Source organism: Narcine bancroftii, chromosome 4 (assembly GCF_036971445.1).
Source record: "Narcine bancroftii isolate sNarBan1 chromosome 4, sNarBan1.hap1, whole genome shotgun sequence".
Classification (NCBI taxonomy): Eukaryota; Metazoa; Chordata; class Chondrichthyes; order Torpediniformes; family Narcinidae; genus Narcine; species Narcine bancroftii.
Genome location: NC_091472.1, coordinates 314363014 through 314385422, shown reverse-complemented (window position 1 = coordinate 314385422; position 22409 = coordinate 314363014).

Sequence of the window (22409 nt, the reverse complement as noted above, 5' to 3'; positions counted from 1 at the left end):
TCTCCATCGGGCACACAAAACTCAAAACGGTCAACCAGTTTACCTATCTCGGCTGCACCATTTCATCAGATGCAAGGATCGACAATGAGATAGACAACAGACTCGCCAAGGCAAATAGCGCCTTTGGAAGACTACACAAAAGAGTCTGGAAAAACAACCAACTGAAAAACCTCACAAAGATAAGCGTATACAGAGCCGTTGTCATACCCACACTCCTGTTCGGCTCCGAATCATGGGTCCTCTACCAGCACCACCTACGGCTCCTAGAACGCTTCCACCAGCGTTGTCTCCGCTCCATCCTCAACATCCATTGGAGCGCTCACACCCCTAACGTCGAGGTACTCGAGATGGCAGAGGTCGACAGCATCGAGTCCACGCTGCTGAAGATCCAGCTGCGCTGGATGGGTCACGTCTCCAGAATGGAGGACCATCGCCTTCCCAAGATCGTATTATATGGCGAGCTCTCCACTGGCCACCGTGACAGAGGTGCACCAAAGAAAAGGTACAAGGACTGCCTAAAGAAATCTCTTGGTGCCTGCCACATTGACCACCGCCAGTGGGCTGATAACGCCTCAAACCGTGCATCTTGGCGCCTCACAGTTTGGCGGGCAGCAGCCTCCTTTGAAGAAGACCGCAGAGCCCACCTCACTGACAAAAGGCAAAGGAGGAAAAACCCAACACCCAACCCCAACCAACCAATTTTCCCTTGCAACCGCTGCAATCGTGTCTGCCTGTCCCGCATCGGACTTGTCAGCCACAAACGAGCCTGCAGCTGACGTGGACTTTTTTACCCCCTCCATAAATCTTCGTCCGCGAAGCCAAGCCAAAGAAAAGAATATGTGGTACCCTGCTCTCTCGCGTTGCTGGGTGCTGGCAGAACCGTGTGGTAGTATCAGGCAGCGTACTCTCTCATAATGGTGATTCAATCCAGTGTGGTTCCAGCTGTGCACCTTAATGGGGCTTTTTCCGTATGGAATAAAGGTGACCAACATTTAATTATGAACAAATGGTAGGTGCGGCATTCTTTGTCAACTTAGGATGGATTTTCCGGAACATGACCCCATCGTAGGTTGAGGACCACCTGTATAGACTTGTCCCACATATGTATTGCTTGTCTATACGTGTGTTACGTCTGGTTGCACATCTGTGTGTTTTGCGCCAAGGACTGGAGAATGCTCTTTCGTCAGGTTGTACTTGTGCAACCAGATGACAATAAACTTGACTTAGAACCATAGAACATTGCAGCACAGAGCTAGGCCCTTTGGCCCTTCTAGTGTGGGCGAACCATTTTTTCCCTAGCCCCACTGACCTGCACCCAGTCCGTAACGCACCATACCTCTCCCATCCATGTACCTGTCCAAATTCTTCTTAAATGTTAAAATTGACCCCACATTCACCACTTCAGCTGGCAGCTTGTTCCACATCCCCACCACTCTCTGTGTGAAGTTTCCCCGAAATCTTTCCCCTTTCACCCTTAACCCATGTCCTCTGTATCTCACCTACCGTCAGTGGAAAAAAGCCCATCTACATTAACTCTGTAATTTTAAATACCTCCATCAAATCTCCCCTCTTTCTCCTTGACTTGACAGATACTCTGTTGGAAAAACAATGATGTATACACAATTCAATTAAAAAGGGACAATCAATTCAGGCAATTGATAATCAACCTACATAGTTATCCAGGTACAAAAGATCGTGACTTTGCATGTGTGCAGGCAGTCCTTTAGTGGTATCAGAGCAGTCCCTGATTAGGGTAACAAGGAAGCTTCAAAAGCCTCATTTATGTGTCAGGACAGCGTCCAACCTGATGGCATTAACATCGACTTCTCTGGTTTCCATTAGAAAATTCCCCACCCCATCTTTTCTTTCCTCTGGCTCACTCATTCTCTCTCTCTCTCTCTCTCTCTCTTTCTCTCTCTCTCTCTGTTTCCTTTCACAGAGCCATAATCAATTCTCACCTTTCCTCTTATCAGATCCAATTTGTCTATTGGTCTGGACTCTTCCCCCTCCCATTATTCTCCTTCTTTCCCCCCCCCCCCCCCACCCTTTAACACAGATGTCTATCCTTTTATTTTGTCATACCTGGAGCAGAAATAGGCCATTGCGTCTTCTTCATGAGCTGATCCATTTCCCCACTCAGCCACACTGCCCGGCCTTCTCCCCATAACCTTTGATGCCCTGGCTAATCAAGGATCTATCAATCTCTACCTTAAATACACACGATGACCCGGCCTCCACAACCACCCGTGGCAACAAACGCAACAGATTCACCCCTATCTGGCTGAAGCAATTCCTCCATATCTCTGTTCTAAGTGGACACCCTTCAATCCTGAAGTTGTCGCCTCTTGTCCTAGGTCTACTACCCTGGATCTTAAGGCTATGTCCCCTATTTCTGGACTCCCCCACTAATTTGAACATTCATAGTGAGATCAAACCATCAAAAGCAGGAAGCGGTTTAGAGAGAGGAAGAGGTGGATGGGCAGAATGGTTCTGGGAGAGAATTAGAACTGCTGTCTCACTGCTCCAGAGATCTGGGTTTGATAGTGACTTCAGGTGTTGTCTATGTGGAGTTTGCACGCATTCCCTGTAACTGCATGGGTTTGCCCCTGGTGCTCCCACCTCCCCCAGTAGGTTAATTGGCTGCTATATCTTGTCCCTGGTTGAGGGGAAGGTGGAGAGAATAATGATATCCCTTTCTTTCCCGGAATCATCCTTGTGAACATCCTCTGAACCTTCTCCAACATCAGCACATCCTTTCTTAAATGAGGAGCCCAAAATTGCTCACAATCCTCCATGTGAGGTCTCACCTTGAGGAAGGGCTCAGGCTCGAAACCTCTTTACCTCCCATGGATCCTGCGAGACCAGCTGAGTTCCTGAAGGAACTCCATGTTTTGATGTTGGAAAGAAACTGTCCTTGAACCAAGAGGAGCTGGTCTTCAGGCTTCTGTACCTTCTGCCCAAAGGGAGCAGTGAGGTGAGCAGAGGTTGTGACCAGGGTGATGGGAGGGTCCTTTATCATGTTGGCTACCTTTTTGAGGCAGTGCCTCACATAAGACGGGAGGTCTGGACCTGCTGGTTGTGTTTCCTTCCTTCTGCATCCTTTTGTGTCCCTGGGCAGTTGAGTTCCCAAACCGGTGAGAGGTCCCTAGGTTCTAAAAAGCTTCATGTAGGCTTCACTGATGGGACTGGAGGAGATGGTGGGGGAACGGACCAGAGATATGTGTTGTTCTAACAAATAAACTATTAGACTCCAGACTATAATTCTCCAGGGCAGAATCCCTCAAATAGACTCAAACATAAACGTATTATTCCAAACATTGATCTCAAAATCCTCGATTATATTCCATCCAACTCTCACTCCCAGGCACCTATTATTCCACATAAACACCTGAGCATCTGGATCAGAATCAATTTCAGTTACTCCCATGACCTTATAATTTTACATGCACCTCTGAGATCTCAGTCAGTAATTTACTCCTGGGTATTGGACTGGCATGGTATCTCAGCAGGTAGTGCCAGAGATCAGGGTTTGATCCTGGAACTCTAGTTTTGTCTGTGTGGAGTTCGCATGCTACCCTTGTGACTCCCCCCTCTCAGGTTTCCTTGGGGTACTCTGGTTTCATCCCATGCCCCAAAAATGTAGATTATATGGCTACTGTTAAGTAGCCCCGAGTGGGGTGAGGTAGGGGGTAAAAGCTTGGCAATTTGATGGAGTGGGAGAGAGAAATGGATGCAGGGAAATAGAGGGGGAACTGGGGCTGATCTCAGGAGTTTGCAGAGGTTGGATAAGACCACAATAAACTTGAAAACTTCCACAGATATGTAGTGAAAAGAGTGCTGACTGGATGCATCAAGGCCTGGTATGGGGACGCCAATACTCCTGAGCGTAAAGCCTTGTAAAAGGTAGTGGACACAGCCCAGGCAAAACCCTTCCCCACCATCAAGAACATCTGCAGGGAACACTGCCGTCAGAGAGCAGCAGCAATCATCCACCCCACCCAGCACAAGCTCTGCTCTCGCTCCTGCCATCAGGAAAGAGTTATAGGTGCCACAAGACTCACACCCACCAGGTTCAGGAACAGCTGCTACTCCCCCCCCCCACCATCGTCTCCTCATGACAAACTCAAACAGGGACTCGTTTAAGGGCTCTGACTCGTGCACTTTATTGATTCTCTTTACTCTCTCTGTATTGCACAGTCAGTTTGTTTATATTTCTTTCTTTACATTTCTCACTTTTGTTTCTGTATCTTTTCTTGCGTACAGATTTTACTATTGTCTATAAGTAGAAATTCTGTCTGACCTGTAGGAAAAAGAAATTCAGGGTCGTATGTGATGCCATGTATGTTCTCTGACCTTTAAACTTTGATCTAAGAGTCTGCAAGAACTCGATGGGTCATATAGCCTCTTTCAAGGCTGTCAGGGAATAGGAGTAACATTTAAAGAAAATATCTGTTATACTACATATCAAACTCCAAACTCCTTGATTAGGTTCCAGATTAAGACCATAAGACATAGGAGAAGAAATAGGCCATTCAGCCCATTGAGTCTGCCCCACCATTTAATCAAGACGTGATCCATTTCCCCACTTAGCCCTACTGCCTGGCCTTCTCCCCATAACCTTTGATGCCTTGGTTAATCCAGAACCTACCAATCTCTGCTTTAAATACACCCAATGACCCAGCCTCCACAACCGCCCGTGGCAACAAATTCCACAGAATCACTGCCCTTTTGCTGAAGAAATTCTTCCACATCTCTGTTCTAAGCGGGTGCCCTTCAATCCTGAGGTGGTGCCCCACCGTGGGAAACAACCTTACTATCTTAGGCTTTTCAATATTCAAAATATTTCATTGAGATTCCCATTCATTCTCCTAAATTCCAATGAGTCCAGGCCAAGAGGCATAAAACGCTCCTCATATGATAACCCATTCATTCCTAAAATTATCCTTGAGAACCTTCTCTGACCCCTCTCGAACATCAGCACATCCTTTCTTAAATGAGGTCCCAAAACTGCCAAGTGAGGTCTCACCAGGGCCTTATAAAGCATCAATATCACATCCCTGCTCTTATATTCTATTCCTCTTGATTGTAGCTGACGTATTTCTATTTGCCATTTGTTATCATTCTGTCTCATGCAGGATGCTTTTTTTGTGTAATTTGATTTCTAATCCCCTCATTTGCAGGACTAAATATTTCTGCACACTCTGGGTGAATGGCTGATTTACTGCTCCCCACGGCCCTGGTTCAATCCTGATCTCTGCGTCCTGTCACAGTGGAGTTGGTATGATTTCGCTGGGGACCCTGCGGATTTCCCTGGGTTGGCTTTGGTTTCTTTCCCTGCCTGATAGACAAAAGGATGGAAATGTTCCTGAATGTGTGTGGATGAGTGCTGGAATCTGGAAGTGCGGGCTCACTCAAAGGGGATGAGCCCTGGATTGGTTTCCATGGGGACTCAACGATCAATGTGGAGTTGCTGGGCTGAAGGGCCTACTCCTGTGACATATGACCATGTGTGCGTGAGTGGGTGCTGCCTGGAGCCCATCTGATTGACGTGAGAACATGTTACAACTGGATGCATATAGGATTCAGTGTTAGGTGAAAAAATGGCAGATGGGGTTTCATAAGGTAAAGTGTGGAAGATCGATCTTGAAGCCAGAGTACATAGTTAATGGCAGGATTCTTAACAGTGTGGAGGAACAGAGGGATCTTGGGGTCCAGTTCCATACATCCCTCAAGGTCGCCACCCAAGTTGACAGGGTTGTTAAGAAGGCGTATGGAGTGTTGGTCTTCATTCGTCAGGGGATTGAGTTCAAGAAACTGTGAGGTAATGTTGCATCTCTACAAAACTCTGGTTACACCACACTTGGAGTATTGTGTTCATTTCTGGTCACCTCATTACAGGGAGGATGTGGAAGCTGTGGAGAGGGTGCAGAGGAGATTTTCCAGGATGTTGCCTGGATGGAGAATGTGTCTTATGGGGAATGTTTGTGTAAGCTAGGGCTACTCTCTTTGGAGTGACAAAGGATGAGAGGTGACACAATAGAGATATACAAGGCTATGAGGGGTTTAGATCAGGTTCACAGCCAGCACCTTTTTTCCTTGGGTGACGATATCCAATTCGAGAGGGCATCTGTTGAAGGTAAGCAGAGGAAAGTTCAGGGGAGACATCAGAGGTAGGCTTTTTTTACACAGGGAGTGGTGGACGCTGGAATGCATGTGGAGGTGGAGGCTAGTACAATAGGGGCACTCAAAATATCTTAGGCAGATGGATGTAAGAAAAATTGAGGGTTAAGGCTGTGACGGAGGGAGGGAAGGGTGAGATGGATCGCAGAGTAGGATTATAAAGGTCAACAGAATATTGTGGGCCAAAAGGCTTATACTGTGCTGGAATGTTCCATGCTCGGTGTTGAGGAACATGGAAAGAGTAGTAGATGTTGGGACTGAGGGTTCTGGATGACCATCCACAGAATTCAAATTACACAGATCAGTGGTCTCAATCAGTGCAGCACAAGGACAAGCCCATCTTCCTGGTACGTCTGTGCCGAAATGATGCCCATCGAACTCATCCCATCTGGCTGCACCCTGTCCACATTCCCGATCTCTGACTACTCGCTTCTAAGATGCATCTGCTTCCATCACTTCCCCTGGCTTAGTGTTGTGGGCACCCACCACTCTCTGTGTAAAATGCTTACCTTGCCATCTCCTTTGAACCCCCACCCAGTTTAAACCTGAACCCTCTAGCATTTAATCTTTCCAACCTGGGGTAGATTCTGACTGTCCACCCCATCAATGCCTCCCAGAAATTCATCAACTCCTATCAGATCACCTCTCAGCCTCTGACACTCCAAGAGAAAACAACCTCAGTTTGTCCAACTTCTCCTTATAACTAATGGACCCCAATCAACATCTTGGTGAATCTCTTTTGCACCCTCTCCAAAACCTCCACATCCTTCCTGCGATGTGGCAGCCAGAACGATCTGGAAGAAGGGACAGACAGTAGTGTATTTAAATTTGCAGATGACACTAAATTGGGCGGAGGATACGGAGTGTCTGTAGAGAGATGTCGATAGGTTAAGTGAATGGGCAAGGGTCTGGCAGATGGAGCACAATGTTGGCATATATGAGGTTATCCACTTTGGTGGGAAAAATGCAAGATCAGATATTATTTAAATGGAAAGCGATTGCAGTGTGCTGCCGATCAGAAGGACTTGGGAGTGTTTGTGCATGAATTGCAAAAGGTTGTTTTGCAGGTGGAGCAGGTGCTCAAGAAGGCAAGTGGAATGTTGGCCTTCGTTGCTGGAGGGATTGAATTTAGAAGCAGGAAGGTTCTGCTGCCACTGTACAAGGTCCTGGTGAGGCCGCATCTGAAGAACTGCGTGCAGGTCTGGTCTCCTGGCTTGAGGAAGGATGGACTGGCTTTGAAGGCCGTGCAGAGGGGGTTCACCAGGTTGATTCAAGAGATGAGGGGGTTGGCCTACGAGAAGAGTAGTCTGGGTCTGTACTTGCTGAAATGTAGAAGAATGAGATGGAATCTTATATAAACGTAAAATTATGAAAGGTATAGATAAGATAGGGATTGGTGGGAGAGACCAGAACTAGGGGACTCAGCCTCAAAATTCAGGGCAGTAGATTTAGGACGGAGATGAGGAGGAACTGTTTTTCCCAGACGGAGGTGAATCTGTGGAATTTGCTGCTCATTGAACCAGTGGAGGCGACCTCAATAAATATATTTAAGGCAAGGTTGGATAGATATTTACGTTGTCGGGAAATTAAGAGATATGGGGAAAAGGCAGGTCGGTGGAGATGAGCCGATCATCAGATCATCCAAGGTTTCATTGAATGGCGGAGCAGGTTCGATGGTCGACTCCTGCTGCTATTGCTTATATTTTTAACGGCACACCATGTACAACTGCACCATGACTTCCCTAGCTTAGTAGCGCAACCACTAAAGGCAAGTGTGCCACATTCCTTGTCCAATCTATCTACTGAAGAAGTGTCCTAACCTGGACACACAACATCTTCTCATTTATCAGAAAGGTTCAACAGTGACGGTACTTCCTGAGAAGATTGAAGCGGGCAAGGCAACCGACCACCATCATGTCAACCTTCTGCAGGAGCTCCTTGGAGAGCATCCTGGCCAGCTGCATCATAGTGTGGTACAGTTGCTGTAGAGCATTCCACAGGACCATAAGGGTGGCAGAGAAGATCACTGAGATCTCCCTGCACCCCATCAACATGATCTACTGGGATCGTTGTCTATAAAGGGTGTGCAAAATCATTAAGGACCCCTTCCACCCCGCACACTGATCCTTTGGTCGTTCAGCATTCTCACTGCCCGTGGGAAGAAGCTGTTCCTCCACCTGGTGGTTCTGGCTCTGATCCTCCTGAATCTCTTCCCTGACAGGAAACTGAAAGATGCTGTGTGCAGGGTGGAAGGGATCCTCAGTGATTTGGCACACCCTCTTCACACAACGATCTCGGTAGATCATGTTGATGGTGGGGGGGGGGTGGCGGGAGGAGGCTCCAAGGATCCTCTCTACCACACATGGTCCTGTGGATTGATCTCCAAACTGGATTGTGGGGGTCCATGAGGATAGAGGCTGGTTTCTTAAGACAAGACAAAATGATGGGCCTGTTTCTGTGCTATGATCAAGCTATAGGCTAGTCTAACCCTAAGTAAGAATTATTTTGCCTGTCAATGTCTCCATGAGAAAATGTTGGGTCTCTTATCGTGAGCAATGGACCTATGATACAGACCAGCCACAGTCGAGGGGCTGAATAGCCTCCTAGTTCTGTCTTGACAAATGTTCTAGGAAGGAAGGTCTCAGGGTTAAATAAATATTTGTTAAAGAGCATTTCTGACCTATTCAAACTCAAAGAGGACTTCAGAATCAACAATAAATCCCACAAGGGTCATTGGTGCCAGATTAAATGGAATCACTTTGAAAAATTAATGGGATTGATTCAGATAGAATCTTGGATAAAATCCGAAGACTAAAACACTCGGAAATCTGATATTTCTTCATTCAAACAGGTAAAATTAGGAGCAAGGATAGGCCATTTGGCCCCTCAAAGATTCTCCTCTGTTCAACAAGATCATTCCTGAATTTGCTATAACACTAACTCTGGATTCCAATCTACCCCTGGTTCATCGAGAATTCATCTCTTACTGCCTTAAACAAATATTTCCAAAGCCCTTTGAGAAAGAGAATTCCAAATACTCACAGCTCTCTGAGAGAGAAAAATATCACCTCATCTCAGTCTTAAATAGATAATCGTCTATTTTTAAACAGTGACTCCAAGTTTGAGAACCTCCCACAAGAGGAAACATCTGTCAGCATCCACCCTTAGGATCTTGTGTCCAGATCAAGACTCTTCTCAACCTTAGAGACCCCAGCAGGTATAAATCGTGTCACTCCAACCCTCCAGATCTTTTCGGGTATCCATCTTAGAAGCCATCGCTGTGCTGTTTCGTATGGAGTTATAGAGTGAAACGTGAATGGCTCCAGACGCTGTGATTGGAGTAAAAACAGAGAAGATGCTGGAGGATCTCAGCCGGTCTCACAGCTTCCACAGGAGGCAAAGATATATGATCTTGATGTCATAGCCTTGATGAAGGGCTCAAGCCCGAAACGTCGGTAATATATCTTTGCCTCCTATGGACGCTGCGAGACTGGCCGAGTTCCTCCAGCATTTCCCTATGGAGTAACTCCTTCCTTGAGTAAGGAGACCAGCGTTGGACACAATGATCCAGATGTGGTCCAATCAGTACCGGAAATAACTGAAACATAACCTTCCTTTTATGGTAAAAACACAACCCTGGAGAAACTCAGCAGGTCAAACAGAGTCCTTTATACAGCAAAGATAAAGATACAAAACCAATGTTTCGGGCTTGAGCCCTTCATCAAGATAATTTTATGGTTTTTTGTAATTCTCACATTAACCAATAACCTTGCTAAACCTACATTTTAGCTTTCTGTAAATCCTGGACTAATAATCAGATCCTTTCAAAGCTTCGCATTATTTCACAACTTTAAATCATTCTCTCCTGCCAAAGTGGACAACTTCACCTTATCCCAGGTATCCGACCGTCTGATTCCTCCCCCATTCATTGGACTCCAAGGTGGGCTGTGGAAAGTATAACTGGCTGGTTGCATTGCAGTCTGATTTGGTCAATCAGGTGCCCGGGGACGCAGAAGGTTTCAGAAGGTAGCAAACACAGACAGGTCCATCACAAGCTCTAACCTCCCATCCACTGTGGACATCTACATTGAGGCGCGGCCTCACCAAAGCAGCCAACATCATGAAGGACGCCCCACCCCTCAACCTGGTCACAACCTCTTCTCACTGCTCCCTTTTAGCAGAATTCTGAAGCCTAGCACCTCAAGGTTTCAGTCCAACAGCTCTCTTTAAAATATTCTAATCTCATCCCCTCCGAACACTCTGCCCTCCACTCCATCTGTGTAACCCCAGCCTCATTTTAAAAAGACTTTTCTGGTTTCTGCTGGCCCACTCCCCATTCTCCCCTATCTTCCTGTCTTCTTTCCTCCAGCGACCCTCTCCATTCACAGAGCCATCCCGCTGCTTCCTGCTGTGCCCTCCCTCCCTGATCCACCTATGACCTCCTGCCTGTGGGACTGTGCCCCTGCCCCTCCACCCCACCATTTTGTTTGGGCACCTGCCTACATTTTGATCACACCTTGATGAAGGGCTGAAGCCCGAAATGTTGGTTCTGTATCTTTATCTTTGTTGTATAAAGGAGACTGTTGGACCTGCTGAGCCTCTCCAGCATTGTGTTGTTACTTCCAGCCCATGAGCCCATCCTGTCCAATTTATGCCCCATTAACCTGCAACCCCAGGTACATTTTATGGATGGGAGGAAACCAGACACTCCGGGGAAAACCCACGCAGGCACGGGGAGAACGTACAAACTCCTTACAGACAGCGCGAGATTCGAACCCAGGTCACTGCCGCTGTAACTGTGTTACACTAGCTGCCACACCAACCTTTTTTTCTGTTTATCTGTAGTCGGTCGGAGAAAAGTACGGAAGAAACCAACTAAACTTCTCCGCTTCACAGGGAAGGGGGCCCATAAACTTTGAGCGGAGTGCTGAGTTGAAAAAAAAATGTTGAGAATAGCTGCTCTAAACCAGTGGTTTTCAACCTTATTTTTTCCACTCACACCCTACTTTAAGTCATCCCAATGCCATCGGTGCTCTGCGATGAGTAAGGGATTGCTTAAGGTGGGATGTGGGTGGAAAGGGAAGGTTGAGAACCACTGGTCTAGATAAAGGGTCTCAACCTGACCATTTTTCTCTGTGGATGCTGTCTGACCCGTTGCGTTCCTCATGCTTGCCATTTTTTGTGAGAGGGAAGAGAGGAGATTTTCCCTGGCTCAACACAATACCTCACACATCCGAATGACAAATCCCATCTGCCACGCCTTGGTCCACTTCTCCAGATGATCTAGAGCAGTGGTTTTTACACTGCTCCCCTACACTCACATCCCACCTTAAGCAATCCTTGTGCCATCGATGCTCAGTGATTAGTAAGGGATTGCTTAAGGTGGGATGTGGGTGGAAAGAAAAAGTTTGGAAACCACTGTCTTAATCGTCCTTCATTGACTCGTTATGTGGACGGTTTCAGAGCTCCAAAGGAAATAGGCCAATGACAATTTTTCTCAAGCAAAGTCTTCTTTGGCTTAGCTTCGCAGACGAAGATTTATGGAGGGGGTAAAAAGTCCACGTCAGCTGCAGGCTCGTTTGTGGCTGACAAGTCCGATGCGGGACAGGCAGACACGATTGCAGCGGTTGCAAGGGAAAATTGGTTGGTTGGGGTTGGGTGTTGGGTTTTTCCTCCTTTGCCTTTTGTCAGTGAGGTGGGCTCTGCGGTCTTCTTCAAAGGAGGTTGCTGCCCGCCAAACTGTGAGGCGCCAAGATGCACGGTTTGAGGCGTTATCAGCCCACTGGCGGTGGTCAATGTGGCAGGCACCAAGAGATTTCTTTAGGCAGTCCTTGTACCTTTTCTTTGGTGCACCTCTGTCACGGTGGCCAGTGGAGAGCTCGCCATATAACACGATCTTGGGAAGGCGATGGTCCTCCATTCTGGAGACGTGACCCATCCAGCGCAGCTGGATCTTCAGCAGCGTGGACTCGATGCTGTCGACCTCTGCCATCTCGAGTACTTCGACGTTAGGGGTGTGAGCGCTCCAATGGATGTTGAGGATGGAGCGGAGACAACGCTGGTGGAAGCGTTCTAGGAGCCGTAGGTGGTGCCGGTAGAGGACCCATGATTCGGAGCCGAACAGGAGTGTGGGTATGACAACGGCTCTGTATACGCTTATCTTTGTGAGGTTTTTCAGTTGGTTGTTTTTCCAGACTCTTTTGTGTAGTCTTCCAAAGGCGCTATTTGCCTTGGCGAGTCTGTTGTCTATCTCATTGTCGATCCTTGCATCTGATGAAATGGTGCAGCCGAGATAGGTAAACTGGTTGACCGTTTTGAGTTTTGTGTGCCCGATGGAGATGTAGGGGGGCTGGTAGTCATGGTGGGGAGCTGGCTGATGGAGGACCTCAGTTTTCTTCAGGCTGACTTCCAGGCCAAACATTTTGGCAGTTTCCGCAAAGCAGGACGTCAAGCGCTGAAGAGCTGGCTCTGAATGGGCAACTAAAGCGGCATCATCTGCAAAGAGTAGTTCACGGACAAGTTTCTCTCGTGTCTTGGTGTGAGCTTGGTGTGATCAAGTATTTCAGTAACAATTGGGTCTAAAGCAGAGATTCTCAACCTTCCCTTCCCACCCACATCCCATCTTAAGCAATCCCTGTTATAGGTGACCTGTGATTCGTAAGGGATCACTAATTACTATGCTGTACTAACCTGTGGAAACCGACTCTGCAATAATCTCACCCTTCCCTCCATCACCCTCTATTTTTCTTACATCCATGTGCCTGTCTCAGAGTCCTTTGTATGTCCCTGTTGTACCAGCCTCCACCATCACCCATGGCAATGCATTTACAGCCAGCCACCCCTCTGTGTTAGACCACTTAGTTCCGACATCTTTCCTAAACTTACCTCCACCTTCAGGCACTGATGAGGAGAACCTCTTCACCCCAGAGGACAGTGTATCTTTGGAAGCTGTGAAGGCTCAGATCAGATGTTTGGATTAAAGGAATCGAGAGGTTGGAGTTGGCAAGAGATGCTGGAGTCAGAGTGATTTGTCCCAAGGATAGGAGCTGACTCAAAGGGCTGAATGGCATTTTTCTCCTATGGGACGGTGTCCACAGGGGCACCCCAGTGAGGGGATCTGTGGGTGAAGAACACTCAGGCAAATAGAGGCAAGAAACTCACAGGGGCTGTCGGGCTGCTGGCCACCTGGTCAAAGAGCTCAGACTAGGCTGCAGACCAGCCCAAGAATGGCTGAAGGGGTGACAGGTATTGGAACCGGGATGCGAGAGGATGCCGCAGACAGGAGAAGGGTTTCTGAGGAGGCTTCGGGCGCTGAAGGCTTTGTGACCGTTGGAGGTTTGCATTTGGTGCTCAGGTGGCCAATGGATCAAACAGGAGTCTGTGCGGCTGCGGAGGCTGCGGGAGGCGAATCCACAGACACTTGGTGGCTCTGGGGAGACCCTTTCTTGCTGTAAAGAGTGCTGGGCAATTTCTGCTGATGGCAAATCTTTGCCTGCCTTATGGCAGACTAAATGCGATTTTGTGTAATATTACATCTGTTTGATTACAGGACAATAAAAGAATCTTGAATTTCCTCAATACCCAGCAACCTGACTTCTGTTGGAGGCATCACATGGGTGTTGACTGAAACCTTTTCTCCTCTCTTGAACAGAGGGAGCGTCACAGCAGATGAAGAGATCAAGATACCTCATCAACATTTATCCCTTACTAACACCAGGGTCATGTTGCTGTGGATGGTGTAAACTGGCTGTTGCACATGAGATTAGCACTGCTTTTCAATACTTTGGAACGTTGTCTGTTGTCCAGTGGAATTGCAGATTCTATGGGTTCTATTTCAAAACCTCTGATGTCACCCAGTCTCATGGTTACACCACTGGAGAGTCATAGAGGTCTATCTTCACATTTACGTCCGTATTGATCATGTACATCCCTTCGCACTCATCTCATCTTTTTCTCGCGTCCCCAACCTCACCAAGGACCCCCATCACCTTGGTCGCAACCAGCAACTGGGACCGGGGTTCAAATCTCTCTATAAGGAGTTAGTACGTTCTCTCCATGTCTGCGTGGGTTTTCCCTGGGAGCTCCGATTTTCTCCCACCGTTCAAAGTGTACCAGGGGTTGCAGATCAATTGGGCGACACGGACTCATGGGCCGAAATGGCCTGATATTGTGCTGTATGTCTAAATTTTTAAAAAACTCTTCTCTCTGCTACCTTCAGACAGAACCATGAGGACCAGCACCTCAAGGTTCAAGAACAGTTTTCCCCAATCTCCCCTTCTCTGATGCCAAGGGGTCTATCCTGAGCAGTGGGCCTCACTTCCAGGGCCATCATGATATTGATCTCTTCCTCCATCACCTCCCATTCCTATTACCCCAACCTTGGGCCCTATTCTAACATCTCTACCTTCCACAAGTCACTGTCCCCCCCCCCACTACCCCGCCATGTCTTCACCCCTCCCCCATCATCTCCCTCCTCACCTGGCTCCTCCTATCACATGCCAGCCCCTATCTCACCTCTTTATACACATTTATCCCGTCTCCACTCTCAATCCTGAAGCAAGGCCTTTAATCCAGAGGTCAATCATCCCTCTGTCTCCACAGATACTGACCCACAACTTCGTTCTTTTGTCTTCAGTGAGAGAACACTATCCAAAATTCAAACCCAGGCATTGTAATGGCAAAAGTCAACAAAGTATCTGGTAAATCTAGAAATCTGTAACAATATCCTGGTTGCTGTATTTCTGTACTGTCCGATGAAAACAATTGTTCCAAAAATTTCCTGTCAAGCTATGACACACTTTTACACTTTTAGGGAACAACATCCATGCACCCTTAAGAATCTCTCTCTCTCTCTCTCTCTCTCTCTCTCTCTCTCTCTCTCTTTCTCTCTCTCTCTTTCTCTCTCTTTCTCTCTTCCCCCTCTCTCGCCGCCCCATCACTTTCTGATTCTCTCTCTCCCTCTCTCTCTCTTGCCCTCTCTCCCTCCCCGCGTTTTCCTTCCCTCTCTCTCCCTCTCTCCCCCCTGCCCCATCACTTTCTGAATGTCTCTCTCCCTCCCTCCCTCTCTTCCCCCTCTCTTCCCCACCCCATCACTTTCTGATTCTCTCTCTCCCTCTCTCTCTCTCTCGCCCTCACCCTCCCCTCGTTTTCCCTCTTTCCCCCTCCCTCTCTCTCCCTCACTCCCCCCGCCCCTTCACTTTCTGATTCTCTCTCTCCCTCCCTCTCACTCTCCCTCTCTCCCCCTCCCTACCCCATCACTTTCTGTCTCACTCTCTGTAAAAGACATACACCTGAGGTCTCCCCTCATATTTCCTCCCTTCACTTCATACAGAGTGGGAATATTTAAAGCGGAGGTGATTGTCCTCGATCAGTAAGAGCGTTAAAGTTATGGGAAAAGGCTGGAAAATGAGGTTGAGGAGGAAAAATTTATCAACCTCGATCAAATAGCAGAGCAGACATGGGCTAAATGGCCTAATTCTGCTCCTTATGGAAGTACGGGGGAGGTTGTATAAAAACTGTTCTTGGACCTGGATGTGCTGGTCTTCAGGCTCCTGTATCTTCTGCCCAAAGGGAGCAGTGAGAAGAGGTTGTGACCAGGGTGATTGAAGGGGGGGGGGGTCCCTTTATGATGTTGGCTGCCTTCTTGAGGCAGTGCCTCACGTAGACATCTTCAATGGGTGGGAGGTCGGAGCCTGTGATGGCCTTGGCTGGGTTTTGCCATTTTGTGCAGCTTTCTGCATTCCTGGGAACCTGAGAGAGTGGGGAAGTAAGTGGCGATGTGGCCAAGATTGGATCAGTGCTGACATCGTTAAATAGTAGAACAGCATCGATGGGCTGAGTGGCCTGAACCTGCACTTGTAAAGTTACTATGACTTCAATTACATAGAGGTGAAGGGGGGACGAATTAGCTGGCACTTGCCCAATGGCTTAGGGAGGGTTTAAAGAGAAAATGAAAAGAGATGTTTAAATCACCATGGTGTTGATGGAGGATTAGCTTCAGTTGCCGGGTCATTGGCTGTGGGACCGGGGTGGGTGGGGGAGTGAGGTGAGGGTTTTATGGAGAGACTTGTTGGGATCTGCATGCACTTCGTGATTGGGAGGGCACTCAAAAGAAACTTTCCAAATAGACAAGAGCTGGCAAGAGGGGTGGGGGGGTGGGTTGGTGGTGGGGGGAGGGAGATGGAGAGCCAGAATAATGGCAAAATTCTTTCAAACAAATTTACTGAATGGCCTCCTGGTGCTGTACTATGATAGAACCATCCAGCATGGACACAGGCCCTTCAACCCCACCTGGTGAAAATATCCCAGCCACACTACTCCCACCTGCTTCCCATATCCCTCTAAACCCATACTATCCAATTTGTTCTTAAACTTTACAATAGTCCCTGCCTTTACCCACTCCTCTGGCAGCCCATCCTCCTTCACCCTCTGTGTAAAAATGTTACCCCTCATATTCCTGTAAAATCTCTCCCTGCCTCACCTTAAACCTCTATCCTCTGGTCACCGATTCCCCTACTCTGGGTAAAAGACTCTCTGCATTCGCCCGATCATGATTTTGTCCCCCTCTGAGAGATCTCCCTCATCCTCCTGTGCTCCGAGGAATAAAACTTCATCCTGCTCAACCTTTCCTTGTAGCTCAGGGCCCACCGAGTCCTGGAAACATCCTCGCCAATCTTCTCTGCACCCTCTCCAGCTCCTCAACCTCATCTTTCCTACAGTACGGTGACCAACACTGAACACATTTCTCCCAATGGGGCCTCTCCAACGTCTCCTTCAACTGTAACATGGCCCCCCAACATTCAGTACCCCGACTGATGAAGGGCAATGTGCTGAAAGCCTTTTTGAGCACCCTATCTACCTGTGACACCTGACACCTAGTTATACGGGTGAGCAAATCCCACTGGGGTCTGGTAACCAAAAAGACACTAGGACCCCGAGGGGAATAGCAGATCCCCTCCCCCACACACCTGACCTGATATTTAAAGACCAGTCAGAACATTCCAGATTCTCGAGCCAAAATAAAGCTTCCTAACTTAGCCTGATAGACTCGGCGGGGCTCCGGAATCTTCTTGTCAATCTGTTATTTTGAGGCCATTGCTGTCAGCAAGTCTGGATATATTCCCGTCCTTCCCCCCCCTCCCCCCCCCCCACCACTCCCACGCACACTGCCGGGAATCAAATCTCCTCACCCTCCCCTCCCCGGAGAATGTAACGGAACTTGACGCCGCCCCCTCCCTTCTCCTCCAGCCCCACCCCAGCGTCAGGTTCCCGTGAGTCAGAGGGGGGAGAGCGACGTCACTGTGGTTAACCCCTGGAGCTCTCCCCCCCACGCCAGGTACAGTGGCCTGGGGTAAGAGGAGGCACATCACTGACCAGCAGGCAAGGACACTGGGGATAATTGCCATGTCACCAGAGAACACATGTACAATGTGAAGGGAGGCAGGTTTAGGGGAGACGGCAGGGGTAGGTTTTTAAACAGAGAGTTGTGGGGGCCTGGAATGCCTTATCAGAGATGGTGGTGGAGGCTGGAACATTAGGGGCATTTAAAAGATTCTTAAACAGACGCATGAATGAAAGAAAAATAGAGGGTTATGGGGTAGGGAGGGTTTCGTTTATTATTTTGGTAGGAACATAGTGTGGCATGGTAAGTGTAACACTATTGCAGCGGCAGCGACCTGGGTTCAAATCCTACACTGTCTGCAAGGAGCATGTATGCTCTCCCCGTGTCTGCGTGGATTTCCTCCAGGGTCCGGTTTCCTCCCACCCATCAAAACGTACCGGGGGGTGGGGGTGGTTTAAGGTTAATTGGGTGTAATTGGGCAACATATGGGCTCATGGGCCAGGAAGGCATGTAACCGTGCTGTATGGCTAAATTTAAGTTTAAAAATTTTAATGTATATAGGTCAGCACATCATTGAGAGCCGAAGGGTCTGCACTGCACTCTATCCCCACATCCCTGTGGTTATCCCCTGGAGCACTCCCTTTGGCACAGTGGCCTGGGGAGAGAGGGGAGGAGGAGCAGAATTCTCGATATTCCACTGGGGAAATTAACATCAAATAAAATAAAACGTCTTCAATCCTTTGGCCCAACTGGATTGCACTGTCTGAGCTGCTTCCACTTGCCTGCATTCGGACCACCTCCCTCTGAACCTTGCTGATCCATCTTCCTGTCAGAATGTCTTCGACACATTGTGCCTGGGCTCACCTCCACCACATCTGCAGAGACGTTCTCGTCAATGCTCCTTGGTGCTGACGTACCTGGTGGTTCGAGCAGGGGCGACCAGCCAAGCCCTACTGGTGTTTGGGTTCACCCTCCAGCTTCCTAACCCCCCACCCCACCCAGTTACTCCGCTCCCCTCCCCCCTCCTCCTTCCATCTCTTATTTTCCTGCTCCCGGCCTTCCCTTTTCTCTCTCTCCCCTTCCTCCCCGCCACCTCCCTGTGGTCTCCCCTCTCCACCTTTCCCGCCCCATCACCTCTTAGACTCTTCTCAGCTTCTCCCCCACCCCTCCCTCCTTTTCCCTCCCTCACTTGATATCATCGTGACTCGATAATGGGGTCCTGATCCGAAACGTTGACCGTTTCTCCCCACAGATGTTGCCTGACCTGCTGAGTCCCTCCTGATTTTCCTGTTTCCTCTCAAGATTCCAGCGTTTGCAGTTCATGTGCTCCTCTCTCTTAGAACGTAGGACAGCACAGGTATGGGCCCTTTCGCCCATGTGTCTGTGCTGGATATGATGCCCAAATTAAACTCAAAATACTGATTGCAAATGATCTGACCCTCTCCATTCCCTGCACATTTGCAGCTCAACCTAGAAGCCTCTTATGTTTCCCCCACTATCCCTGACACCCAGCACCCTCTGGGCAAATATTTGACCTCCACCCCACATATCTCCCTTAAATTTCCCCCCTCACCTTAAATGTGTATACTCTAGTGTTTATACGAATGGTTGGATCAGGGCCTCATAGGCGGGAGTGTGCCCTAGACCCACTCCTTCACCATCATCTCACCCCCTCTCCTCCTGGTTGAAGCACTAACTGTGCAGCAGACCTACTCCCAGGCGCAAATAGACAGCATCTTTATCAATGGTAGCAAACCCTGCCAGAACCTGTTGGCAACTCGAGTCAAGGAACCCATGCAGGCTGCAGGTGACTTGCAGTTAATGGACTCACACCAGGATGCGGGCTCCAGCGCTCCCGCAGACTCCTGTTCAGTTTAAACCATCAGCAACTTGAGCTCCAGATCCAAACCTCCGACGTGACCAGGAAGCCTTCCATGCCCGAGACCCCTCTCTAATCCCAGCTCCGACACCTGGTTCCCGTGAGACAGTCTCCAGCAACCCACAGTCTGGCGCGAGTCCCTCGACCTCGCATCGTCATCGGCCCACAGTCTATATGGGTCCCTCACCTACAAGTCGCCAACAGCTCGGTGTCTTTATGCGTCCTTCAGCTGCAGAGCCCCTCGCTGGATCACCACCGTGGTCACCGTCCATCGGGTCATCTCTGCTCATCTTCTCAAATGAGGGGAGGGTTACTGGTTACTGGTGACCTGTGCTGGTCCACTGCTCCCCTGGAGTCTGCACAGCCTAACAAAACAGCGTTCTCTTGTCCTCGGTGTAAAACACACAGACACACAACTAGACATAACACACATACAGACAACTGACACTGCTATGGGTTATATTATATATAAATATGTTTTTAAGAGAGGTAGATTGTGGGGGGTTAAGTGTAGGTCACTTCAGATACTTACACTTCACATCTTATTTAAAATGCAAGAGCTTTGCTGAACTTAGATATTCAGGCACCAGAGGCTTTGCAAAAGACAATGGAACTGCTTTGGAAGGAATTTCAAAAGCAGGTGCAAATGGAGAAGTCCGGGCTCAAGTGCTGATAAAGACCTTTCAAGGATTGGGTTTGGAGCCTTGTGAATTGGTTTTTACAAGCAGTGAGAGAGAGGAAAGAATAAAACAGGATTCTTCTCTTGGATAGAGAGAAAGAGAGAACTGAGTTCTGCGGTAGCTTTTGAGGCTGCAACCTGGCAAGCTGACAGGCTTGTTAAAAACCCATTTTGAAGACGGGTTGTGAGTTCTGAGTTCAGCCTGTTCAAAACCCTTGTGGTCCTTACAAGAGGAAATGGCTGGGTAGAGTATTTCTCCTGAAATAAAGGAAACAAGAGGAATTCTGTGGTGACCGGAAAGAAGAGATTATCATTTGGAAAACCCATGATGGGGCAAGTTTCTTTGGCAAGACACTGAAGTGGCAGATCGGAGCGAATCAGTTTGTGTATGTCCAACGAGCAACAAATATCTCTCTGAGACCAACAAGAACCTTTCGAGTGATAACCATTTACCTTTAATCACTAGAGCCTGATGAAAATGCACAAATGGTCAATTCTGTGCACAGTATAAGAATTGCCTGATACCGGTGAACTTGGAGAAGTGAGAAGTGAGATTAGACTGTGAATCAATGTTTTTTTTTAACTTATATACATATTACATACATATACGTTTAGAATTAGAAGGGGGTTAAGTTAAGTTAATAGTAATAAGTTCAAGAAAATTAAAAACAACCCTTGTTAAAGTAACCATTTGTCTTGGTGAATTTCTATTGCTGCTGGGTTTTGGGGTCCTCTGGGCTCGTAGCAATACATAGGCAGAACTGTATATAAAAATAAAAGCTGTTTAATAAATATAATCAGAGGGTTTGTATGACCAGTTCATCAGTCCTTCAGTAGTATCACTGCCCGTGGGAAGAAGCTGTTCCTCAGCCTGGTGGCGCTGGCTCTGATCCTCCTGGATCTCTTCCCCGATGGGAGCAGATGAAAGATGCTGTGTGCAGGGTGGAAGGGGTCCTCGATGATTTTGCAAGCCTACATCAGACAACGAACCCAGTAGATCACATCGACAAGGTTGGGGGCAGGGAGAAGACTCCAGAGACCCCAGTGATACTCTCTGCCACCCTTATGATCCTATGGATTGATCTCCGATACAATTCTCTGCAGCAACCATACCACACTGGGATGGAACCAGCTGGGATGCACTGGATAGAGCTCCTGTAGAAAGATATTAAACAAACTGACCTGCATGAACCTCTGGATAATAACAAGGAGTTTATTGTCATTTACCTCGTACATAAAGGATTTCTCAAAGTCTGCCCACTCTCCCCGCATCTTCCTCCTCATTTTATCTCCCTCTATTTCCTTTCCCATATGTCTACCTCTCTCTGCATGCATTTAGAAAGTATTACTGGTGTTATATAGTTAGGACAATGTGAATTATTTTGTATCCGCGTAAGAATACACCCTTCTCACTGTGGTAACCATAGCACCATTGTGGGGCATATGTATATGTAAAAAGTCTGTGTGAGGAGTTTTCTGAGATTGTGGAAGGCATCAGTAAGTAAAATCACTTCTGTTTATTTGAATCTTCCATCTCTAAGTTATTGAAGAAGCCTTCCAAGTAATGCAGAGATGTAACAGCTGGTTAAATTGAGGATGATAAAATAAGTTAGGGCAAGATCAGTGGTCAGATCAGAACACTGGGCTGAAGGGCCTACCCTCTGCTGTGTCTATTCCAAATTTTCAATGGCTGAGAAAGAGGCTGTTCAGCCTATTGGGTCCATCCTAGCTCATAGACCAATTCCATTCCCCACTCGTAATCTATACTCCGCACATTCCCATCAACCTCCTAAATTCTACCCCTCACCCTCACACTGACAGAGGGTGGAGGGGTGGGATTCACAGCGAACCCACAAACCCACTGGCCCGCACGTAGATCCCGGGATGGGAAACCCATGGGGCAACGGGGGGAGCGTACAAACTCCGCAGGGACAGTGGCCAGGAGCTGTGAAGAAGCTGCGCTGGCAGCTCCCTCTCTCTTTCTTCGTCTATTTCCCTTCATCCATCGTATTTGTAACCAGCTGGCATGTCATACAGCACACAAACCTCTTCAGAAACTTCTTCTCTGGTGGTATGAGGCTGTATACAGCATGTGTGGGCTTCATTGTCCAAAATACCCCGTATTACCCTCGTAAATCTCTTGGGTATACATAAATTGCAGTACATTATATTCACCAGACTTGGGATCAACAAATCACTCTTTTCCACACTTGCACCACTGCAATGCCCAATAAGGAGAATATTGTTGTACTAACTTTATATGATGATGTCAGTTGAATTATGAACCAGCTACCAGTACAAGAAATCATTCCTAATAAGCTGGTAGTTTG